The following is a 20,680-nucleotide window of genomic DNA, read 5'->3' as shown; positions in this document are numbered from 1 at the left end:
AAGTTTCTCATCAGATTTGATGAGCTTTTGGCCATTATTTCCTTGAATATTATATTTATCATCTTTTTTGATCTTCTCATTACATATATGTTGGTATATTAGGTGGTATTCCACATCTATCTGACACTGTCATTTTTCTTTTCCTTTTTTTTTTTTTTTTTCTTGTTCCTCAGACTGGTGATTGTTGTTCATCTGTCTTCAAATCCATTGTTTCTTTCTTCTGCCAGCTCATGACTGATGTTGAGCCACTCTAGTAAAACTTATTTCAATTATTGAATTTTTCAAATCCAGGATGTATTTTTCATTGTTTTTTTAATTTTATGTATTTTGATCATTTCTATTTGGTGATGTATCTGTCTTGGATTTCCTTTTGGTCCTTTAGTCATGATTTCTGTTGGTTTTTTTGAACATATCTAAAATAGCTGATTCAAAGTTATTTTCCTAGTAAATCCAATGTTTGACTTTCCTTATGAACAGTTTCCATTGACTGCTTTTTGCCTGTGTATGGTCTAAAAATTGTGTGTTTTATATATTTTTTATTCTGGGAAACAGCATAAAAACTATATAATGTGTCAACTCTGAAAATTATATTCTTTATCCAGTTTTCTTATTGTTGCTATTTGCTGTTTGTCTTGTTTTATTTTTTAAAAAGTTTAATTGAATATAATTGACATAGAACATTAGTTTCATGTGTACAACAAACTGATTTGACAATTATATACATTATGAAATGTTCACTATGGTAAATGTAGTTACTGTCACCATATAAAATTATTACAGTATTGACTGTATTCCCTATACTGTTCTTTTCATCAACATGAGATATTGTGAATATCAGTTGCCTATAGCCCTTTAGCTCTGCCATAGTTAAGTTCTACTGATTTTCGAAGCCCAATGTTATGATGGCTCTTTTCCCCATGCCAGCCTCCAGGGCCAAGATACCCAATATGGGACCTGATCCCCTCATTCCTCAGGGAGAATCTCATGCCCATGATATCCTTCTCACTTGTGGGTTGCTGCACCAGGAGTTTGGTTCCTGACTCTGTCTCTGGCCCTCCCCCTTTGCTTCTCAATGTGACTTTTTCTTTATATCCCTTGCTGTGGAAGAATTGTTTGGATGGTCCTCAGGTTGGTGAATTGCTTTTTTGTAGTTGCATCCTTGGTGTGTACATGGAAGGAAATGAGCTCAGTATCTTCCTACTCTGCCATCATCCCTACAATCCTTTTTTGTTGCTGTTTGTTTAAGACTTTTCTGGACTAATTCTATGATATTTATATTCTCTGCTGGTCTCTACTTGGTTAATTTCATAGAAGGGAGATAAACTGAAATACCTTTTAACTAATGGGTTTCTAGGACTCTGCTGAGTGGCTCTGTGGGTAGGGGGTGTGTGTATATGTTGGGGTACATATTCAGTGCTTTAACCAATAGATTAATACTGTGTTATAACCTTCCCTTACTACTTCCCTTAATTTAAGCCTGCAGGTTAAATTAAGCAGAGTTTAGAGCACTTTTCATGTCTCTTCTGGGCATGTGCATAGTCCAACACATGAACACAGCCTCCTAGATTCCCAGAAATATTATGGATCTTTTCAAAGTATTTTAGTTCCCTCCTCCTCCCCTTTCCTGTGGAGCAGCCACTAAACTAATGACACATTTTATTAATGATTCTGTTTGATTCCATAGCCTCTGACAATGTTTTTCTGTTTTTTAAAAAAAAACCTTTTAAACTTCATTCCTATTAATAGAATATGTGATGTCTCCACTTTTTTAATAATGGTACAGATAGCTATGTACTTAAATTCCAATGCTCCTAATTAATTGAATTATTAATCAGTAAATAGAACATAATTATATATCAATTATTAATACATTTTTGAAAGTCCTTATTTTATGTTCTTGAGCTTGTTTTTAATCATAATAGTGAGCTTCTTTTTAATCTACTTAAACTTAGCTTTTTGTATTGATTTAAATATTTATTAGCTTTAGTAGAAAGTTTTGTTTTAAATAATGACAATTTAAACAATTTTCTAATACTTCACCAATGTAGCTATAGGCATCTTGTTTTGTTATGAAATTAAGTTTTAAGTGTCATGCACAATGCCCAAGGAAAAAGTAATGAATATATTTGAGTATTATTCCTGATTAAATTTGTATATTTTATTAGATTAGAAACAAAACTTTGCCAGTGGGAGTATATCATGGGTGCATAGAATGGCCCTCATTTCATGGAAAAATTAGTTTTGTGTTGAAGTTGCATTTCTTTTTCTTTAGATCACTCTTTTGCTCTATTTTTTGAAAGATTTCAGCAATTATGGGTTTACTGAATAAAGTGTTTAACATATGAGCAATAATTAAACATAATAAATTTGTTTAACCCTTCATATTCATGTTATCTAGATCTCTTGTTAAGTAATACAGCATTCTTAAAATTTCTCACATAAACCAAACTATATTATGACTCTCTTATAAGTGGCAAGTTGAGAATTTTCCAGATTCTTGTCTTTTTACTTATAAATATGGGCTTAAAAATAGTTTAACAAGTAATCTAAAATGAAACATTGGGATATTGATTCTGAAGTATATTAATAGGTGTAATGATAGAAAAAAAATTCATGGTAATCAAATGCATCTTAGAAGTGTTGGGTTAAAAAATGTTGAGGTTTATTGCAGAAATTCTCAGTGCATTTGCGAAGATTAAAAAAATATGTTATTTTATCAACCTGACAATTTTCACCTTGATGAAAATGACATCATAAAATATTTTTATTACTGTTCTGGAATATTGTTAATTACTAGAAGCCTGAAGAACTACTTTTAATGTTTACCCAACCAATTCACAAAAACTACTTAAATCAACAATTATAAAATATATTTTAAAATAAGCCATTTAGGCATACCTGGGTGGCTTAGTGGGTTATAAGATTCTGCCTTAGGCTCATGTCATGATCTCAGGATCCTGGGATCAAACCGCTCATCAGGCTCTCTGCTCAGCGGGGATCCTGCTTTCTCCACCTGCCTCTCTGCCTACTTGTGATCTCTGTCTGTCAAATAAATAAATAAAATCTTAAAAAAATATATAAGCCATTTAAGGGACATCTGGGTGGCTCAGTGGGTTAAGTCTCTGCCTTCAGTTTGGCCATGGTCTCGGGGTTCTGGGATCGAGGCCTATATTGGGCTCTCTGCTTGGTGGGGAGCCTGCTTTCTCCTCTCTCTCTGCCTGCCTCTCTGCCTACTTGTTATCTCTTTCTCTGTCAAATAAATAAATAAAATCTTTTAACAAAATAAGCCATTTAGTATAACAAAGAATGCAGTGTTATATACTGAATATTACCAGTTTCCATTTACCCCACCAGCCTGTCTAGGGCAAAAACCAGCTTTCTTGACCTTAGGCGAACATAGTAAAATATTTTGAACAATGATTTAACCATACTAAGTTTCTTCCAGGGCTTTTAATAATATTCAAGGTTATCAAGTTATGTTCCTGGGCCTTATGTAAATGTAGGTTTTGATCACCTCTGTCTCATCTTGTGAATGCAACCTCTATTTTTTGTTTTTCCTTATTTTTCTAAATCATTCCGTACTCTTCTAATAATCTATTCATTATCATAGACTAGCCACCTTAATAACTCTTCTAAGTCTACTTCTGCTGAGGTCATTATGTCAAAGTGGGAGCTAGTCTCAAAATGTTTTTTCCTTTTTTTTTTTTTTTTTTTTTCTTTGCAAAGAGCTGAGTAGGGAGAAATTTAGCTGTAATTGGATCAACTGTGTCATTCATATAGCATGTAAAATATTTAATTGCCAAAACACATGTATATGGTGACTATATATACTATATATATAATGTTATGAGGGGAGAATGAGGCAAGGTTTTCCTCTTACTATAGCTTTTTTCTTTCATTTTCTTTTTTACCATTCTAAATTATTTAAGTAAACTCTGGTCACAAGAAAAGGGTTAGAAGATCAGTCTACAGGTCATCATTTGGTACAAGTAAAGAAATAAGCTTCAAGTCCCATACATTTGACTGGTCCATGCACAGAGTAATGGTCCAAAGTGGTGTTGTGGTCCACAGTGTCAGGGAAGAGGTCCAGATTTTCTTTATTCATATCATTGTGGGTTGGAAGTGGCTTTGCATGAAGGTTATGGGATAAAGTATTGTTGCCATATTTATGGAGAAAGAGCTTAAATCTGATGCAGGGATGAGTATAGGTAGAGAGCATGTGCTTTCGCTGGTGTGACTTCAGGAAAACAGTCAGCATATTGTCTTCAACCTCAGGGAGAATGATGAAGTAGATGAGAAACTTCTATATGAGCTGAGCTCTCTGCCCTTTGGGTGTCTTAACATAGGCTTCTCGAGTTGTGACTGGAACCTATGTAGTTGTCCAGAAATCAGGAACTCACACACCCTCCATTTTTTACCTGAAGCTATCATTACCTTTTAGTTCACATAATTATTCCAGAGATTAGAAATAAAATATGTATTCCTGATTAAAAGAAAAATTATCAAATTTAAAATTGTGATGGCAAGTTATATTCCTTAGAAAATCTATGCAATGAAACACATTCAGTCCATTTGTTCAGAATTCAGAAGAAAATCATAGCAACTAGATATGATGAGAGAAACATAGAAGTGGAAAGTAAAATCATATCTACATAAAATGGCAATGTCATGAAGCAGAACTGATATAAAATTTTGATTGAAAAACTACCATGTTAATGTGAAAGAAGAGTCTTGTCGACAAATTTAAAAATTTTTGTTTGTAAAGCTCCAAAAACAAGTAGCAAAATTAGTAAGGCATCACATTAGTTATGTTTGTAACTTACAGAGTTTTTTTTTATTAATTTTTATATTTATTTATTTAGTTTGGTTTTGTTCTATTTATTTTTGGTGGGGAGGGGAGATAAAAAATTTTTGATTTTTGCATTTTAAGAAAGGAAATTTCCGAAGAGTGGCAATTCATTCATTACACATTCCCCTAGATGAACACTGTTTTCTTGGCTTTCATGACAGTTTGAATTCAAGGTAATGTGCACAGAAAGTATTTTACTGAAATTCAGTGTATTCACTTGGACACACATGGGATGACTTGTTTTCCCATTCCCTTACAAAAGGTATTGGCACTTTCGCTTCAAGAACAAAAATAAAGTGTCATAAATACAACTTGTGTTTTAGATCTGGGCTAATGACTAAGGAACTATTCAGCTATAATGGTCTCAGATATTCCAGTGCCCTGTGAACTTACAATTAATAGAGACTACTGATTCTAAGAACTATGAAACCAACAAGAGAATAAAGGAAGAGTTATAAGTCTGATGCAAAGTTCATAATAAAATATCAACCAACAATCTCTCACTTTTGTTAAATCTATAATTAGAGAATGAGGATAAGAATCATATGAATAATGATAAATAAGTGTCTACAGAAATGGGAAAATATGTTTCATTTATTTGTTACTTATTCTATTTCAATAAGATGCTTGTTAAGAAAGGAACTAAGACAGGAAACTGGTTATGTTGTATAGAACTTCTTAAGAACAAAAAAATGAATACCAATCAACTTGGTTTAATATTAATTGTCTTAAAACATGTTATTTTGTGACCTGAACAACTATGTTATGCCTTGAAAATTCAAAGCAAAAAATAAAATCACATAGAAAGCCAGAAACATCATCAATACATCTGCACAGATGTTTGCTTGTAGTTTTTGGTATCCAGAACTTTTTTTTTCCACACATTGCACAGATGCCCTTTTTGTAGGCATAACCCTGGCAGTAGGGAGAACCCAGTTGGTGCACAGAACTTTTTACAAATTTTACAAGTGGAGAACTTATTCTTTCCTTATGGATTGAATATGCTTTTTTTGAAGTCAAAGCTTTATTTTCGTTCAGCTTTCTTCCGCCATTTTCTGTGATATTCCTGCGCCGTCTCTCCGTGTGTCTGGAGTGATAGCAATACCAAGTTTCTTTTCACCCAATTAGCTTCTTTTAGCCTCCTTCTCCCAAATATGTGGCCCCTTCACTCACGTTTTTCACTCAGTATCATTCCCAGACGGTTCCCTTGGCTGCAGAAACAGGAGCAGCTTGAAAATACCAACACAGCAGCCAGAAAGGATCTTTTCCTTTTTCTTAAAAATCCAGACAGTAACATAATAAGTTATCAGTTACTAGGTCCCGCATCCTTGCAGTATTTCTGAAGACACGAGTCAAGATGAAACTGATAGCTACCAAACATTCGATCTGATAAAAAATGTGTTGCTACTAATGGAGGAGGGATTTCCTCTGCTGAATGAGAAGAAGAGGTGGACTGAGTGGGAGTAAAGACATTTTAAAAAAGAAGAAAAAAAGTTTTTACTTTGAGAAACTGAGAATGCATGAAACAAGGATCATAAAATTCTAATTAACCACACATAGTGGCAAATTGAGTTTTAAATAAATATGGTTTTCCAAAGCAACCAAAGCAGCAGCTCATCTTCACAAGGCTAGTAGTGAGTACTAAAACCTTTTAATATACCCCATCCCCTACTACTGTGATAAATTATATATGCAGGGCTTGACATTCTTAAGAATATTGGTTAAAGAGAAAGACTAGAACATAGAAATGTGTTTTCTTTTGCTTTGCAAGTTAATATCTTCTGTATGTTTTCTGTTTTCCCTTTGAGGACCTATTTGATGATAGGCATTCCCTTTAAGAGACAGTCCGGCACCCTACTCAGTACAATAGTATATTGTATTCTATGACTTCTGTAGGGCACAAATACATGATAATGTAAAATATGTATGTACATATGTATGTATGTATGTACACTTTTTTATTTCAAGTTTTTATTTAAATTTAGTTAACATATACTGTAAGATTGGTTTCAGTAAACTTTAGTGCTTCATCACTTACATATGACGAGTGCTCCTCACAAATGCCCTCCTTAATACTCATCACCCATTTAACCCATTAGCTCGCTCGCCTCCCCTCCAGCAAACCTCAGTTTGTTCTCTGTAATGAACATCTGTGATTGCAATACTATTGACAATATACCCTATGCTGTGATTCATCTCCATGACTGTTATTTTATAACTAGATGTTTGAATTTTTTAATCTTTTGTATCTGTGTTGCCCACCTCCCATCCACTTCCCTCTGGCAACCACCAGTTTGTTCTCCATATTTATAGGTCTGATTCTGTTTTTTGTTTATTTATTTATTTTTTAAGAATCTGCATATAAGTGAAATCATATGGTATATGTCTTTATTCATCTGACTCATTTCACTTAACATAATACCCTCTTAGGTCCATCTGTGTAGTTGCAAATGGCAAGAATGAGATATTCTTCTTTTATGGCTTAGTAGTATTTCAGTGTGTGTGTGTGTGTGTGTGTGTGTGTGTGTGTGTGTGTACACCATATCTTCTTTATTGATTCATCCATCAATGGGCATTTTTTGGGTTATTTCAGTATCACAGGGTGAGCTACTTAACATGCAGGCTCTCTAAGGGCAGGGACCCCATTTTCTATTGCTGTTTGTCTTGGATGGTGTTAAGCTCACTGATTTTTAAAGCTCCTTATGTTAAGTTCCACTGCTTTTTAAAGACAATTGTTATAGATACTTGTCTTCCAAGTGCAGTTCCCCAGGGCTAGGGCAGCCTGGTCTGGGGTCTGATACTTGTGCTTTCTCCATGCTGGTGGTGCCCCTCCGTTTTGAGGTGTCCCACAAGGAGTTTAGTTCCCAACTTCACCTCTACCCTTCTTACCCTTCTTGATGTGGCCTCTTCTCCATGATTAACCATGAAAGGTCTGTTCTGCCAATTTTTAGGTCATTTTCAGAGTTAGGTGTATAGCTGTCCCCTAGACACACCAAAATAATAGCTACAGGGTGAGCTTAGTATCCTTTCAGTCTGCCATCTTCCAAGAAATCCGATCTCTGCTACTTTTTATTACAACATCACATTAAGAATATTTTCCATGAAACTGAATAATTTTTGAAAGTATGTTAGTATCACAAAACATTCTATCTTAGGACTACCACATTAACTTACTATGCTTTTATTCCTTGACATTAAATGTGTTTCTAGTTTTTCCTATCCCAAAGCATTTTATCACTATTCTTATACATTAATTTTTGTCAGTTATTTTATTTCTTTAAAATGAATAATTATTATAATGCCATATAAAGTATATTCTGATCACTCAAAGCCATGAAGGTAACAGTACATCTAAATGCATTAGTGTTTAAAAATCATAGCATGCTAGAGGAATTTTAGGTTAATGAACCTGGTGAACGAAATTTAAGAACAAAACTTGACACAACCAGATATTATGTGCCACCTAATGTAAAGAAATAGGAAGTACAACACATTAACTTTGAAGTAAACGTAACAATCAAATCTAAATCTAATTGAATCCCTTGTTCAGTTACTAATTTATAGGAAAAATAAAATTAAAGAAATATGTTAAAAATAAAACCTATAGGAATACAAACAAAAATCGAAATTTGTTAATTGTAGAAAGCAAATGAATTCCTACAAGAAAAAAAAACAAACTTCATGGAAAAAGAGAGAGGGAAAAATACCCTATAAAGACAAGAAAATCATCAACCATGCTATCAATATTTTGTCCCTTATTGGAATCCTGATTTCAATAAACCAAGTTTGAAAGAGATATCATGGAAATATTTCCAGAATTACATTTTTATAATATTAAGGGTTTGTTATTAAATTTCCAGGCTAAAACCTGGAAGATGTTTTGTTTAGTTCTAATGCTGACATTTTTTTCTTTTTGTTTCTTTCTTTCTTTTCTTTTTTTTTTTTTTTTTAATGAAACATGCTGCCTAGGATTTGCTTCTATATTATTCAAGGATTGTCTGAAATTGACTGGTGTGAACCAAAACAGGATTAGACCTGTGTTGATGATTGCTGATGCTGTTTATCTTTGCTATATTCTTATATTTTGACTTTTAAAATGCCCTAAATGAGCACAGTAGTAAATAAGCTTAATGTTTAAGTAGGTCACATATAATATAGTCTTGTACCATTTGTGTGTGTGTGTGTGTGTGTGTGTGTGTGTGTGTGTGTGTGTGTACAATGAAAGAAGAGATTTGGGGAAAGGAATTAAATGATCAGATTCATAAGTTAGAGCACAGTATTTTGAATATAGACATGAATTAGTCCATAAGTAAGGAGACCGTTAAGACCTTCCTCATTTTCTATAATACCATTTGTCATATTGACACACTCTTATGTGCTATAATTTCTCTACAGAATGTAAGGGAAATAATTATTAAAAAATGAAATGTGGCAGGCAAAGGGGCTTCTTAGAGGCATGGAAGCCCTCATGTCTTGAGTAGGAGTGCAGAGAAAGTCAAGCATGAAGCCTGAGATTTATTGTCTTGTATAATTAACTTCAAAGGGAAGTAAACTCAAAGAATGCAGATTTATTATACCAAAGACATTGTCCCCTTTGGGAAAATCTGGGGCAAAGAATCTAGACATGCAGATGATTGTTTCTGAAGATTTGACTCCTCTAATTCTGTGGAAACTTATAAGCTTGAAGAATTGTTTCCCTTCTTCTTAAGAGCAATAATCTCAAAAATCCTAAAAGGCAACGTACATAGCACTTAACATGTGACCTCACTTTCCCTCCTGGTTATTTGGCCTATACCTAGGTTTAGCTCAATAAAGAAAGTAAGTACTATAATTTAACAAAACTACAAACATATCTGACTTATGTTTGTAGCTACTCGGGCAGTATGAGTGGCACTTGATTAAAAGATAATTTGTCAAAGGACTAGAAGATGAAATAGGGAAGGGTTTATTTATTTGAGAATACTCTGTGGAGATAAAGGCTTTAGCATCCTGGAAAGAAGCCCAAGAGATTGCGCAAATTAACTAATAAGATGGCTCTCTGTGGCATGATACACATGATGACCAAACTGAGCAAAATCACAATGTGTAAATTGCCATGTCGGATGATGGATGAAGACATTAAAAAGTTCAAGCAAATGGACATGTCAAAATGGACATAATATTTACAATCGGAAGGTGAGCATGATGATTATGTTCTTTGGGAAAGCCCAAAGATCACAGGGAAGGCCACATGAATCACCTGGTAAGAAAAGCTGGAGCATCAAAAACATTCAGTGTGGCTCAACTTTTCAGTCTAGAGCTAGGGATAGAAGAACTGCTTTTTATCTTGTCTAGGGCCATGTATGGGCTTTGAAACTGTACAGACCAGAGGCGTCACTTAACTGCCGACAACAGGTGGTGCATAACCACAGAGACTATGATAACTAGCAGAATTGGAGTAGCAGCCTTGGGAACCCAATCCAAAGTCCACAGGGACTTAGGATGGTTAATAGGCTATGACTTCTCTGTAGGCAAAATAGACTGGTAGCAGACAAATGTACTACTCAGTTTAAACCAGCAGAATAAAGCAAGGTTGGTGTTTGGGAACCTGAAGGTGGCTACCCTGATAAAAATATCATCCCTTGTAGAGTTTCCAGAACTGAGCTCATTGTTCAGATTTAGAAACCAGTGAATATTTGTTTTTAGAATGGAACAACATCATAGCGTGTACACACAGTAGTGATTTACCAGTTTTTCCCCAAATGGAATTATACCATTTACTCAGTTAATATAAATTAAGAAATGGGGGCCACCCACATATTTCTAGAACTAATTCATACTGAGTTCCAGTGACATTGAATTATGGGCACTTTACAGCATTATTATGGCCTTTCTATTTTTATGAGTGGGTGCATATGGAAGACAGGAAATAAATGACTTACACTGACCCCCTGGTGGTCATTTCCCTGGCCTTGAATGTTTAACTGATATTTCATACTTAGAAGTTCCACAACTTCCACATTGGGTCCTTGGTTGTAGGTGACTACCAAAATAGAGAAGGCCAAGTGGAAGCCTCTGAAACTATCCTTCCATGACCAACTTATTAAAAAGAAATAAAATTTACCTCTGTATGTATTGCAGAATTTGGGTGATTTCTGCCAGCTTTATGTTTCTGATAGATGCAAAGATGGTAATTTCATCAAATCCCCAGTTAAGTTATTAACATTGCCCCTGTAGAAACAGGTGGGTCCTGGGGGATGACTAGGCCAGTGCAAGCTCAATCCAGTAGTTACCTGATCAAAGCTTCTATGATAGATGTGGTGAGTTTGTTAGAATAGATAGAGCCTTGAGTTCATAGTATGCGGATACTGACTTGGCGTGTACATTATTTTTATTTCTAATAAGGAAAAAGGATCAGAAAATTTTTTTGCTCACTTAAAATGTATAATAAGTTCTCAAAATTTGCCCTTGAGTAGTAACTCCCTTTTCTTTTATAATACAGTCAAAAAGATCTGGACTATCTAAAGATTGCAGAGAGCAGCACATGAATCCATTGTTTTGAGGCTAGCATATTGATCTGTTTAACTGGCTTTCACCCTGAAAGCTTTTGTAAGACACATCTACTCTAGAAGATGGAGTAATCATGGTGGCAGAGATAGAGACCAAGAGCATGGGTTCTCATTTACTAGAGCTGACCTCGCTATTACTGCTGCCAAATGTCTGGCCTATAAGCAACAAAATCAAAACCAATCTTTTAAATGCTGTAATTTCTTGAGATACAGTATCTATGTGGTAGACATTTGATTACTTTGAACCTCTTTCATAACTGGAATAGATTCACATTCTAGATAAGGGCTTCCCTTTCAGGGCATCTGGGTGGCTCAGTTGGTTAAGTGTCTGCCTTCAGCTTAGGTCATGATCTAGAGTCCTGAGATGGAGCCCTGCATTAGGCTCTGCATTCAGCAGGGATCCTGCTTCTCCCTCTCTGTCTACCAGCTGCTCCCCCTGCTTGTGCTCTCTTTGTCTCTCTCTCTCTCTGTGTCAAATAAAATCTTAAAAAAAAAAAAAAAATCCATTTCTAATCTAATGAACCCCAGCAGAAAGACCTACTATCTCATGTTTTCCCAAATATTTGGTCCATCAGTGTTAGGGTCTGTAATTAATTGCTCCAGATTTCACAGCAAGGGAAGTTTGAGTGTTGGTGCATGGCCAAGTGGTCCACTGTTCTTTCCAAATACTGCATCTCCCAGAGGTGACCAGATTGACAGAGCATCTGAACATCCTGCTGGAGACACAGATGAAGTTTTACCCCAATAGCTACACTCTGCAAGCTCTAAGCAGGGTTAGAGTTTATGGAGCCCAAGGAGGTTGCTTTAGTATTTTAGGCTATTACAAGAAAATACTGTAAACTCACAGACTCACTGGCTTAGAAGACACAAATTTATTTCTCATAATTCTGGAGACTGAGACGTCCAATATCAAAGGGACAGCAGATTCAATTCCTGATGAGAATCCTTTTCTTTGCTTGTGAATACATAGAGAGAATGTGTATGTCACATAGACATTCTCTCTATGTCCTCACATAGCTGGGAGAAAGAGGAAGAAAGAGAATACACTCTGGCTTTTCCTCTACTTAGGTTGGCACTAATTCCATTATAGGGATTCTACCTTTATGATCTTATCTAAATCTAATTACCATCCCATATCCCCAGCTCAAAATACCATCACACTTGATGTTCAAGCCTCAACATATAAATTTGCAGGGTGAGGGGGTACAAATGCTTAGTCCATAACAGATGTATATTATTTCCCAAGAGATATTCAAAAATGAATTTACTCTGTATCTGTTTACATCTAGCATCATAACAATCTTTCTGTGGGATTTTTAGTGGTCCTGTCTTCTTAGCACAAATTATGTTCCCACCAGTTTTCCCGCAAGATAGGTCTTTGCCTTTATAAAACATATCTGTGGCACGTACAGTGATGCCTGGGGATTTATACTGTCATGTGCGATCTTCTCCTTGCCCCAGTGTATTTCCTTGGGTCTTTTTTTTTTTTTTTTTTGCCATGTCTCTGAAACCTGAAACCTGCAGTTCTTACAGTATTTCAGATTGTTCTTATAGTATTTTGGATTGTTCTAGATACTTTTGCAATCAAGTGTTTGGGTCCCATGAGAAGATGTCTCTTCTCATCTACCACTGGGCAACATCTGACGCAGCATGGATCTGGTGCTGTGAAGTTATTTGACTACACCACTCCTCCTCAGAGGTTCTTGGACAATTACCTGCCATGTAGGTTCAGTGAATATGTCCTCTGTGAATTATTTAACTCGCCATCTCTTGTGTCTGTGTGGTTTTTATGAAGCAGTTTGGGGAGACTTAAAGAAATTACTGTTGTCATGATCCTGTTGTTAATGGGTTAGAAATAATGTTTATCTTTATTCATAATATTAAAGTTATTTACTCATTCTAAAGAACTAATTTAATCTATTAAGTACTTCTACAACTTACAGACAAACTCTTAGGTATGTATCATATGTTAATAAATTTTGTCATATATTATAAATTCTGCTTATGTAATATACAGTATGGATTGTTCACTATATAATATATTCACTTATAACATATGCCAAATACTTTAAATATGATCATTTTGTACAATTTTATGTTGACCTTATGATAAGGGGATATATTTAATTTGTATACTCTCTTCTTCATCAGAACATAGTCATTTGAAATTATATTTTATAAATATTTATAACTTAAGTGACTAAAAACAATCCCTGTCGTGTATTTTAGCAATTAACAATATAATTTAAGAGGTACTATAGTCATATTTGAAACATTATACTACTTAAACATTGGTTATTTTCAACTCTCAATCTGAAACCTGAGAATATTCCACAAAATCAAGAAATCTTGTGCCAGAAAAATGAGAAGAAAAAAAATTATAGGTAGCCTCAAAACCATACTGCATAAATATATACTAAAATTTCATGTGGAGGGGCACCTGGGTGACTCAGTGGGTTACGCCTCTGCCTTGTCTCAGGACATGATTCCAGGGTCCTGGGAAGGAGCCCCTCATCGGGCTCTTTGCTCTGTGAGGAGCCTGCTTCCCCCTCTCTCTCTCTGCCTGCCTCTCTGCCTACTTGTGATCTCTCTCTGTGTCAAGTAAATAAATAAAATCTTAAAAAAAAAAAGTTAAAAAAATTTCATGTGGAAATTTAATTAATTTAATTTAATTTATTTTATTTATATGTCCTTAACACCTTATTCATTCTTATATATAACACTAAAGTTTCCTAAAGAATTTCTGAAATTGAATTTCACAGACCTGTACCCCTGAAACAAATAATAAATTATATGTTAATTTGAAAAAACTTAAAAAGTTGAATGAGATCACAATACCTAAACATTTATAAAGTAATTTTTTAAGATTCATTTACTTGCCAAAACACAGTAGCAGAACAACTTTGACACCATTGTTCTTCTTGAAATTTTATTTTAAATTATTTTTGGTAGGTGGTGGAAAATTGTTAGATATTAAAATATTTTTTTACTGGACATTATCCTACATCCATAAAATTATAACACATTAGCAGAAACTTCCTTAATAGAATGCAGTTTGGGAAGATATTTTGGTAGAAATAACATCCTTATGTTATACAAAAGTTTTTTCTTTTCTTCTTCCCTATTACTAATTTTCTTTTTTTCTCAATGGATAAACAAATGTATAATAAATCAATTCTTTAAATCCAATAATCCATAATAAATGTTTTTCCCTATGGAAAATTATACTTTATATCACTGTTTTGATGTGGTCCGTCGCAGCTTTGAAAGTATATCAGACTTGAGTTTCCAGTTTTATAGTTCCCCATCATCCTATGGCTTTTTTTTTTTTTTTTCCCCTGCATCACATCATATTATTCTAATCCTGAATGTTTGAAAGAAACACTTATTAGACATATCTTGAAAGTGTTTGCAGTGTTTAGCACTTTTGAAATTTACAGATAAAAAGATCTGTAGACAAGTCTTTCCCATTTTTGGAAGACAAACCCCGGCACATTTTCAACAATTTTTTTGACTTTCACTGCCGATGTCTTCCAAGCAATCAATTTATCTTTCTCTGCAGAGTCTGTGAGCAGGACTGCATTTCCAATTGACAGGTGCAGGGATTTCCCTGGTTAGCTGCCCCTTTGCTCTTTTTCCTGTGCTGTCACCAGAGAGAAATGACTGTAGGCCTTGGCAATGAAAACATTTTCTGACATATAGTGCTATGTAGAAAGAGGACAACACATGTCCAAATGCAAACCACTATTCAACTTCCTTCTTTCTAATAGGGCTTGTGCTTTCTATGACTGCGCAGATCATTCTAGTATTCACTAAATATTTAAAAAAGAAAGAATTTACAGGAAGAAAATCAATGGCCTTTGGCTTCTACTTGTGAAATTTGTTAGGCAGATAAAGATCATCTTTGGTAACCTGCTGTTCACTTTTTTCCAAGTTATACTTGTAGAACTTTTTTTTTCCTTTTCCTTTCTATTTCATGTTTAAATGTCTAAGTAATTTGAAAAAGTTATCCTAAAGAAAAAGGTAATATGAAAAAGGTAGCAATAGTTACCTACTAGAGACCCCAGTTTGAAAGAAAGGGCCTTTGGCCCGTTTTGTTCATAGCTAAGGTTTAAATGTGACTCTCCGTGTCTCTCTTGCTTTCTTTCTTACCTTCTCGAAGGTTTACCTATCTTGAATGAGCACTGTGCATGCTTAGGGTGAACACATGGTACTGTGTAACCTCTCCTGGTGGATTTTTATTTCATATATCATTTTAAGTGGGCAATAAAATATATTGCTACTTAAGACATTAAGAACAGTGACTTTACAATGTGGCACTTGCAAAAGAAGATGGCATTAATTTTCCAAACAGTTCTGCCTAGAAAATCTCTTTATAAGGACAGCCTTGATAATGGAAATAAATCAGAGGTTCTTGCTACTTGTGGAGCTGGTCTTTTTAGTAGAATTCCATGATCTTGGTTTCACATCAGTGTCTTTTATCCCTTGATAGGTCACAAGAAAAATCATAAATCGTTGTCTAAACACCTTATCCCTGCTTCAGATTAATTCTACTCAATTTTCCATTGCTAAGATTAAATTTTCTGGGCTTTCTCCCATGGTGGAAGGTGGTTACTTTGTGCTTCTTAAATTTATATAGAGCATCTAAAATGAATTCTTTTGATATTATTGTCTGATTTTTGTATCTATCACTATCATAAGAAAAATAGCATATTATAACTATATAATAACTTACCTGTGATTTTGTCTTATGGTGTTTGTTTTGCTATGTAGAGTTTTAAGATCTAAAATGCTTTGAGAAAAGGGTAGATTTTCTTGTTTGATGGTTACCATTAAGGTGTGATGGTTATCAGCAGAGCAAACTTCATATTATAAATGGTCTTGAAAAATGACAAAAAAAAAAAGCTCACAAATTCAGTGTAATCAATTCTTGTCTTAAAGCAATACTACTATCAACTAGTTAACAAATATGCTACTAAACACCCTCATAAAACTCTGTATTCATTATTCCGCCTAGAAAACATTGGGTGGTATTCATTTGGTGGATTTAAATTTTACTTATATGATATTTTTTTAAGTCAGAAACTTTTATTTTGTTAAAAAATGTTATTAGTAGAATAATAAAAGTCATTCAGGCCCTATAATGGTAAATGCAGATATCAAATAACAGTTTTAATGGGGAAAAAAAATCTGTAGAATACCTGTGGACCCAAGAATCTTATTTTTATGTATCAAAAGAAGGTCTAATTACTTCTCCTTGTTTACTACAAGAGGCATGATACCTTCCACGTATGTCTATATTAAAGGGATCTATTTTGGGGTATAAATTGACAGTCAACCCATTTATCCAGTTTAAATTCTAAAAAGAAGGGGCGCCTGGGTGGCTCAGTGGGTTAAGCCGCTGCCTTCGGCTCAGGTCATGATCTCAGGGTCCTGGGATCGAGTCCCGCATCGGGCTCTCTGCTCAGCTCAGCAGGGAGCCTGCTTCCTCCTCTTTCTCTCTGCCTGCCTCTCTGCCTACTTGTGATCTCTCTCTGTCAAATAAATAAATAAAATCTTAAAATAAATAAATCCTAAAAAGAAAATGCCCTCATTCAACCTAATTCAATCTAATTCAACTAATACAGAAAGAACCTATATGTCCTTGATAGTTAATTCATATTCAATCTTTCTTCTATCTTAAAAACATTAAGATGGCTAGAAATAAGACAGGTAAAAGTGTCCATTAATCCAGCAAGACTCTTGGAACAATCTAGACAGTGGTCTATGAACTTGAATCAGTCTGCTGAGTTTAAATTTTGGTTTTTTCTATTATTAAGTGTGTCACCTTGGAAAAGTTTAAACTCCTTAAAATATCATAAAATCTTCCTCATGTATAGAATAATTCTACCACTTAATTGCTGGGTTATTGTGAAGGCTAAATGTACTAAATATTTACTAAATGTAAATATACTCTATCATATATAAGGTTATTAGAACAAACCTAGGTACCTAGAAAACACAAATTAAACGGTGGTTAATTTGTGAGCCAGCCCAAAGTATTAGCTGTGCTTTTTCTTCCAGGAACAAGGCAGTCGCTAAATAGCACTCAAAGTTCTGGTCTTTTTTAAAGCTTAAAAAAAGAAAGTTGATTTTTGCTGAAGAGATAGCATCAGAATCTCTCATTTTACCATTTTGGCATCATTTCTTTGGCACAAGAAAGTTGATTCTTTCCTAATGTGCCCCTAATATACCTTGTTTGCCTTTTGAAAATTTATGCTGCTATTAAACATCAAAACTTGTGTCACATGGAAATGCCTTCCTGGGAAGGAGTGCAGTTACTGTGGAGTCATCGGTTTGCGCTATCATTAGGTACAAAAGCTTTGAAGTAAGACCTGAAGCCAAAATTCTCACAGATGTTGCATGGAAATAAACTTCAAAAAGGATGCACAGTGCTCATTCACAGACAGGTAAACATCTGTGAGAGAGAGAAAGGAAAGTAAGAGACAGAGAGGCTCACTTACAGGCTTAGCTTTGAACAAAACAGGCCCCAGGCCTTTTCTTTCAAATTGATGTCTCTATTTATATGGCTTCCTGCCTCTGACTAGGTAACTATTGAAGCCTCCGTCTTTGAACTAATTTACATTGACCTCTTCCTTAACTCCCACTAGTTTCTTTTAAAGTAAGGTTTGTTTTCCCTAATGAGGATCGGCTGTGAGCAGGGGTGACCAAAAGAAAATAAATTCCCTTTTAACAAGCTATGACTCTCCAGAGGCTGATATTTGGGGAAGAGAAGAGGCCAAGAATACAGACAAGATCTTGAGTCTGCAGGTTTAAAACTAGAGTTCCTATAAATACAAGGCATGTGGACTCACCACACCTTTTTTTTAAGGAATTATTATATTCCAGACACTAAGGCTATGAAATAAGGACAAGCAAAGCCATAAAAAGAATGACAATTTTTAATAACTCTTGGGCCATCAGTTAAATTCTATTTTTAATAAATGTACAAAATTTAGGACAAGTTTTATTTCAACAAAATTGTTCTTTCTCTGTTCATTTTATCGGATGATGGCTTGGAAGTACTGATGCCCTCACAGAGTGAACAGCAAGAACACAGAACTACCCATTAGAAAGGGTCGATCTATCAGGATGATAACTTGATCTCTCGAAGCCTACAGCTTACTCAAAACCGCAAAATAATTTTATCAAACAACATTGTAACGAGATAAACAGCCCGGCTCCCTTTGGTTTTCAGGTCTCTTGTCTTCTATTATTAGTATATCAAATGATTTATTTTTCAAAAAACAAGGATCTGACAAATTTGTGCCACTAAATCTCTTCACTACTTTGATCTTCATTTATGCTTTAGGGCAAAACAACTTACGTGATGCTCAGCTTTATGGAATGTAGATTCTTTGCCCCTTCATGTACAAGCCAAGTTTCCTTCACCTCCAAGCATTCTGGAACTGATCGATGGCAAGCCTGCCTCAAAAAGTCTTTTCTCTTCTTATCCTGGGTGAGAATATATCAATAAATAGGAAGAGATGATGAGGCTACCAAAGCCTGTGAACACACCTTCTCATTTCAGCAGCTCTGCTGATGTTACCCCTGGCTCAGAGGTTCCATTTCCTCTGTCTCTATGGGATGGGTCACGATTGCTTTTACAGCAAGCCCCAAAGGCGTATGGCGGAAAGTTTCTTGCTTCTTTTTTTTTTTTTTTTAATTTTTTATTTTTGATAAACATATATTTTTATCCCCAGGGGTACAGGTCTGTGAATCACCAGGTTTACACACTTCACAGCACTCACCAAATCACATACCCTCCCCAATGTCCATAATCCCACCCCCTTCTCCCAAACCCCCTCCCCCCGGCAACCCTCAGTTTGTTTTGTGAAATTAAGAGTCACTTATGGTTTGTCTCCCTCCCAATCCCATCTTGTTTCATTTATTCTTCTTCTACCCACTTAAGCCTCCATGTTGTATCACCACTTCCTCATATCAGGGAGATCATATGATAGTTGTCTTTCTCTGCTTGACTTATTTCGCTAAGCATGATACGCTCTAGTTCCATCCACGTTGTTGCAAATGGCACCCGAATGTTTATAGTTTCTTGCTTCTTAAGACTGCTTTTACTGGCTCACCGGTTCAATGCAGTAGCGGCTCTAATAATAGTAGCTGGTAAGATGGAAATCCAAATAGGGCTGTCCTTAGATTCTGAATTAATAAAAAAAGCAAACTCATTTGAGTAAATATACCTTATTATGAAGATAAAAAGAAAAAAGGATATTTGGCTAACACTCATTATGTTATTTTTATTATTAAAATATTTTTATATTCTTTTTCTTAAAGGTTCATAGGTTTTTTTTTTGTTTTTTTTAGATTTTATTTATTTATTTGGCAGACAGAGATCACGGGTAGGCAGAGAGGCAGGTAGAGATAGAGAGGGGGAAGCAGGCTCCCCGCTGAGCAGAGAGCCCGATGCGGGACTCGATCCCAGGACTCTGAGATCATGACCTGAGCCGAAGGCAGAGGCTTAACCCACTGAGCCACCCAGGCGCCCCAAGGGTCATATGTTTTATGTCATAAAAATGTGGGTAGAAATCCTGATTTTATCACTTGTGAACACCATGACTGGAAAAATTAGATTAACCCTATAATCTCCTTGAAATTGTCATCCTACCTATATATCAGTTTGAACTGAGCTATAAATCAATTAAGATAATATGTTGGTTGAGGTTTTGTGATGCTTATTTTTTTCCAAGATTTTATTTATCAGGAAGAGAGCAGAAGCAGAGCGAGCAGGCAGAGGGAGAGGGAGAAGCAGGCTCCCCGCTGAACAGAGGGCCTGATGTCAGGCTTGATTCCAGAACCCTGGGATCATGACTTGAGCCGAGGGCAGACATTTAACTGACTGAGCCCATCAGGTGTCGCAGTTTTGTGATGTTTAAATAACATAATATGTGTTCATGTTTAAGATTATGATAGACATGGAGTCATCACTTAGCATGGATTGTTTTTGTCCTAAAAAACAAAAACAAAAATAAAAAACCAAAAACTTAAAACTCTTTCTCTCTGCCAGGTTAAATATACCTACCTCAAGAGCAGGAATTCCCTGGGCGCCTGGGTGGCTCAGTGGGTTAAGGCGCTGCCTTCGGCTCAGGTCGTGATCTCAGGGTCCTGGGATCGAGTCCCGCATCGGGCTCTCTGCTCGGCAGGGAGCCTGCTTCCCTCTCTCTCTCTCTGCCTGCCTCTCTGCCTACTTATGATCTCTCTCTGTCAAATAAATAAATAAAATCTTAAA

At 35.3% G+C, this 20,680-nt stretch overlaps 1 pseudogene; it reads right to left on the bottom strand.

Moving 5' to 3' along the window:
- Positions 1–5,669: 5,669 nt before the first annotated feature.
- Positions 5,670–20,680, bottom strand: part of LOC132027482 (cysteine-rich PDZ-binding protein-like) — a 19,771-nt pseudogene continuing 4,760 nt past the window's right edge.

The sequence above is a fragment of the Mustela nigripes genome, chromosome 12 (genome assembly GCF_022355385.1).
Source record: "Mustela nigripes isolate SB6536 chromosome 12, MUSNIG.SB6536, whole genome shotgun sequence".
Taxonomy (NCBI): domain Eukaryota; kingdom Metazoa; phylum Chordata; class Mammalia; order Carnivora; family Mustelidae; genus Mustela; species Mustela nigripes.
The sequence above is the reverse complement of the archived record's forward strand: the minus strand, read 5'-3'. Positions and strand labels throughout refer to the sequence as shown.